This window comes from Cherax quadricarinatus, chromosome 75, assembly GCF_038502225.1.
Source record: "Cherax quadricarinatus isolate ZL_2023a chromosome 75, ASM3850222v1, whole genome shotgun sequence".
In the NCBI taxonomy this organism is placed as follows: domain Eukaryota; kingdom Metazoa; phylum Arthropoda; class Malacostraca; order Decapoda; family Parastacidae; genus Cherax; species Cherax quadricarinatus.
In genome coordinates, this window is record NC_091366.1 from 1528744 (window position 1) to 1534704 (window position 5961).

The 5961-nt window shown below is 45.3% G+C and overlaps 1 protein-coding gene across 1 annotated transcript in view; it reads right to left on the reverse strand.

Annotated features, from left to right (window-relative positions):
* Positions 1–4811, reverse strand: part of LOC128691783 (glucose dehydrogenase [FAD, quinone]) — a 64231-nt gene extending 59420 nt beyond the window's left edge. The window contains exons 1-2 of the mRNA XM_070100880.1: positions 4685–4811; positions 2015–2119 (exon numbers count right to left, since the gene is read on the reverse strand). The gene's annotated coding sequence lies outside the window, so the exon portion shown is untranslated. The remainder of the gene's footprint in view (positions 1–2014; positions 2120–4684) is intronic.
* Between the last annotated feature and the right edge of the window lie 1150 nt (positions 4812–5961).

Here is a 5961-nt window from a genome sequence, read left to right on the forward strand (position 1 = left end):
TGTGAAAGCAAAAGACTCGGCAGGAGATGCAACATTACCCCAGTGAAAAGCAGAGGCGCCACTAGCATGATAAGAGATAACACAGTAAGTGTCAAGGGCCCAAGACTGTTAAACTGCCTCCCAACATATATAAGGGGGATTACCAATAAACCCCTGGCTGTCTTCTAGACCCCTGACTGTCTTCAAGACCCCTGGCTGTCTTCAAGAACCCTGGCTGTCTTCAAGACCCCTGGCTGTCTTCAAGAAGGCACTGGACAGGCACCTAAAGTTAGTACCTGACCAGCCGGGCTGTGGGTCGTACGTTGGTTTACGAGCGGCCAACAGTAACAGCCTTGTTGATCAGGCCCTGATCCACCTGAAGGCCTGGTCACAGACCGGGCCACGGAGGCGTTGGCCTCCGAAACCCTCTCCAGGTATACCAAAGTCACTTCTGGGGCCCTTCCGGGATTAGGAGCCCCTCCGGGATTAGGAGCCCCTCCGGGATTAGGGGCCCTGAAGCTTAAACTTCATTGATTTCATAGTAGATCCGTCCCTGGTCACGTGTGCAATAGTTAGGTATCTATTCCAAAAATTGCCGCCTGCACAGTAGGCCTCTTCAGTCGAAAACAGAGAAGGCACTAACGGTATGTTCATCACACCCTCTTTACATCTCTATTGCTGCTGCTACCTCTGTACTGGACTGAAGATGTCTGCTGTGTGGGCGAAACATTTCGTAATCGAGATACATATGTCTTATCAACTTCTCGGTATTTATACCATTATGATATTCATGTGTGTGTGGGTAGCAGCAACCCAATACAGGGAGGACATTAGGACGTGTTTCCTTGAGACACCTGCTGTCCATGTTCACCTAGCAGCAAGTAGGTACCTGGGTGTTAGCCACCTTACACTTGCTGTCCATGTTCACCTAGCAGTGAAATAGGTACCTGGGTGTTAGTGGACTGGTGTGGGTACCATCCAGGGGACAAAACGGACCTAATTTGCGGGAAATGCTCAGCATAACAAGGGACTTTCTATATAGTAGTATGTCATAGGTGTCAGCTATGGTCTGTATAAGTTATATCTGTGATTGTAGAAATGAAGATATTATTATTATTATTATTAACTACACGAGGGATCACTGTTCAAGAATACTATTCACAAAAATATTGCCTATTAAGTTTATTCAGGCAGAGATACACATAGTAATATATGTGTAGATTACCTAGAATAAACCAGAAAATGTTTGAGAATATGCATTGACAGATATATATACTTCACGGTGTATATATCCTGCTGAATAAGACGTATGTGCAACACTAGGCATCTTTGTTGAAGAAATGTTTGGCCTATACAGTAGACTTCTACAGTCAAAAACAGCCCTCAACCTTGGAGAAACAGTATCTGAGGTAGTTCAGTTCCTCACCTGATGGACTGATTACCACAGATACTATTCAAGACTGACGGACTCATTACATCCTCATTTCATTACTGCTACATCTAATGGCTCTGCATTGGAAGGAGCCTACCGTGTAGGCGAAACAATTCGACCGTCTAGTCTCGGCTAGGCGCCCATACTTACCTGGAGTCTGGCAGAGTGAAGGTTCGAATCCTGCTGTGGCATATATATATATATATATATATATATATATATATATATATATATATATATATATATATATATATATATATATATATATATATATATATATATATATATATATATATATATATATATATATACATATATATATATATATATATATATATATATATATATATATATATATATATATATATATATATATATATATATATATATATATATATATAATGCAAAAATCGCGAACAAGCGATACAGGGTGCAAAACAACCACGGGAGTTGAATGATAGCTCTAGGCCTTTCGTATTGTAATCAACACATCTTCAGGAGCTTACAATGCTGCAGACAAGAAGAGGAAGTCCAAGAAATACCTTGAGAAGAAGCGGCTTTGCTCCAAGAAAGACTCCACCTTGGAACAAGGTGAGACAGTACCTTGCCACCACCAGCTGGTCTTGTTAACTGGTTCACTATCTCTAATTTTCAGCTTCGCAATTTTCTCCTTGGAGGTGACCTGACCTTCATCACACACTGGCCTTCCTGGAGGATTATAAAAAGAGTGACATGTGCAGTGTCATGTTCACACGAGAGAGAGAGAGAGAGATAGTATGATTTAGCACAAATGGTCAGAAATAATTCTTAAGGTCGAATAGTTTAAGGTGAGAAGAGGTGAGGCTGTGAGGCCTGATCTCCTGTCATCCCACATCTGTCAACTAAAACTCAACCTTTTAAGAGAGGAACTTAGATACAACGAACTGGTCAGAGCCACATTGGCAGTGGCTACCACATTATAATGTTCAGTGAAGACAGATTTAATTGATATTACTCAGCTATGGAACACTCGGGAAATAAAAACTGTATCGGAGTATAAAACTAATTCCAACCACATAATGTGAAGGACCTGGGAGTGATAATGTAAGAGAATCTCACTTTTAAAGATCACAACAATATATCTGCAAGGAAAATGATAGGATGGATAATGAGAACCTTCAAAACTAGGGACGCCAAGCCCATGATGTGTTCTCTAGGCTGGAATATTGCTGTATACTGACGGCCCTTATCAAGGCAGGCGAAACTGCAGACCTGGAGAATATACAGAGAACTTTCACTGCACTTATCAGCACCATAAAGCACCTAAATTACTGGGAAAGGTTGAAGTCTCTTGATTTGTACTCCCTGGAATGCAGAGGAGAAATACACATTATAATATACACTTGGAAAATCCTAGAGGGATTAGTACCAAACTTGCACACGAAAATCACTCCTTATGAAAGCAAAAGACTCTGCAGGAGATGCAACATTACCCCAGTGAAAAGCAGAGGCGCCTTTAGCATAATAAGAGACAACACAGTGTCAGGGGCCCAAGACTGTTTAACTGCCTCCCAGCATACATAAGGGGGGATTACCAATAGACCCCTGGTTGTCTTCAAGACCCCTGCCTGTCTTCAAGACCCCTGGCTGTCTTCAAGACACCTGGCTGTCTTCAAGACCCCTGACTGTCTTCAAGACCCCTGGCTGTCTTCAAGACCCCTGACTGTCTTCAAGACCCCTGACTGTCTTCAAGACCCCTAACTGTCTTCAAGACCCCTGGCTGTCTTCAAGACCCCCCTGGCTGTCTTCGAGACCCCTGGTTGTCTTCAAGACCCCTGGTTGTCTTCAATACCCCTGGCTGTCTTCAAGACCCCTGACTGTCTTCAAGAACCCTGACTGTTTTCAAGACCCCTGGTTGTCTTCAAGACCCCTGGTTGTCTTCAAGACCCCTGATTGTCTTCAAGACCCCTGACTGTCTTCAAGACCCTTGGCTGTCTTCAAGACCCCTGGTTGTCTTTAAGACCCCTGGTTGTCTTCAAGACCCCTGGTTGTCTTCAAGACCCCTGGTTGTCTTCAAGACCCCTGACTGTCTTCAAGACCCCTGGCTGTCTTCAAGACCCCTGGCTGTCTTCAAGACCCCTGGCTGTCTTCAATACCCCTGGTTGTCTTCAAGACCCCTGGCTGTCTTCAAGACCCCTGGTTGTCTTCAAGACCCCTGATTGTCTTCAAGACCCCTGACTGTCTTCAAGACCCTTGGCTGTCTTCAAGACCCCTGGTTGTCTTTAAGACCCCTGGTTGTCTTCAAGACCCCTGGTTGTCTTCAAGACCCCTGGTTGTCTTCAAGACCCCTGACTGTCTTCAAGACCCCTGGCTGTCTTCAAGACCCCTGGCTGTCTTCAAGACCCCTGGCTGTCTTCAATACCCCTGGTTGTCTTCAAGACCCCTGGCTGTCTTCAAGACCCCTGGTTGTCTTTAAGACCCCTGGTTGTCGTCAAGACCCCTGACTGTCTTCCAAGACCACTGGTTGTCTTCAAGACCCCTGGTTGACTTCAAGACTCCTGACTGTCTTCAAGACCCCTGATTGTCTTCAAGACCCCTGACTGTCTTCAAGACCCCTGGTTGTCTTCAAGACCCCTGGCTGTCTTCAAGACCCCTGGTTGTCTTCAAGACTCCTCACTGTCTTCAAGACCCCTGACTGTCTTCCAAGACTACTGGTTGTCTTCAAGACCACTGGTTGTCTTCAAGACCCCTGACTGTCTTCAAGAACCCTGACTGTCTTCAAGACCCCTGATTGTCTTCAAGACCCCTGACTGTCTTCAAGACCCCTGGTTGTCTTTAAGACCCCTGGTTGTCTTCAAGACCCCTGGTTGTCTTCAAGACCCCTGGCTGTCTTCAAGACCCCTGACTGTCTTCAAGACCCCTGACTGTCTTCAAGACCCCTGACTGTCTTCAAGACCCCTGACTGTCTTCAAGACCCCTGACTGTCTTCAAGACCCCTGACTATCTTCAAGCAGGCACTAGACAGGCACCTAAAATCAGTACCTGATCAACCAGGCTGTGGTTCACCAAAAACCCTCTCCAGGTATACTCAAGAATATACAGGTTAATATCGATACAAAACCTTTAAATAAGCGACCAAAACAATAAACGATTACCTATAATATTACTTAAATATGATATAGTGATACCTGGCTAAAGTGACCATCGACTTTATAATAATTATCACCACAGGTTAGAAAATTTAACATTTCTTGTCTCCCATATGTTGCATAAGTGTCTCAATCTTTATCTTACCAGAAGATATTAGAAACACTGCTGGAACAAGTGCAGATGTTTTCTTTACCAGGTGCCAGATCAACCAGGCTGTGATGGATATGTGGGTCAGAGGGTCGCCAGCAGCAGCAGCCTGGTTGACCAGGCTAGCACCAGACGACCCTAGCCCATGACCGGGCTCTGGGGGTAGACTTTCGGAACTAATCAAACGTAAAGGTGTAGGTTTGTGTGACGCAGCATCTCTGAGTGTGACGCAGCATCTCTGAGTGTGACGCAGCATCTCTGAGTGTGATGCAGCATCTCTGAGTGTGATGCAGCATCTCTGAGTGTGATGCAGCATCTCTGAGTGTAACGTAACCAGATCTCTGAGTGTGACGCAGCATCTCTGAGTGTGACGCAGCATCTCTGAGTGTAACGTAATCAGATCTCTGAGTGTGACGCAGCATCTGAGTGTGACGCAGCATCTCTGAGTGTAACGTAACCAGATCTCTGAGTGTGACGCAACCAGATCTCTGAGTGCGACGCAGCATCTCTAAGTGTGACGCAACCACATTTCTGTGTGACGCAGCATCTGTGTGATGCAGCCAGATCTCTGAGTGTGACGCAGCATCTCTGAGTGTGACGCAACCACATTTCTGAGTGTGATGCACCATCTGAGTGTGACGCAACCAGATCTCTGAGTGTGACGCAGCATCTCTGTGACGCAACCAGATCTCTGAGTGTGACGCAGCATCTCTGAGTGTGACGCAGCATCTCTGAGTGTAACGCAGCATCTCTGAGTGTGACGCAACCAGATCTCTGAGTGTAACGCAGCATCTGTGAGTGTGACGCAGCATCTGTGAGTGTGACGCAGCTATACAATTAGTCTTGTACAGGCTATTTTTCTCGATACAAGAATTACAAAAAACTAGCGACACAATCATAGGTCAAAGTTAAATTTTAATAGGCCAATTGTGTAAATATTAGCAAATTGAGCCTAGTCTCAGACCGGGCCGCGGGGGCGTTGACCCCCGAAACTGTGACGTTGACCCCCAAGTTCCGGGGGTCAACGCCCCCGTAGCCCGGTCTGTGACCAGGCCTCATGGTGGATCACAGCCTGATCAACCAGGCTGTTACTGGTAATGGTAGAGTAATTTCTTTTAAGAAAATGTTAAAACTAGCTAAGCAAAAAAGTCGAAGCACTGGGGGAATTGATTGATATTTCAGTAATTAATGTAATTTGTCCCGTAGCTAGGTTGGTATCGCACTCAACTCGTACATAGAGGTCCATGGTTCGATCCCCGGTACGGGTGTTAATT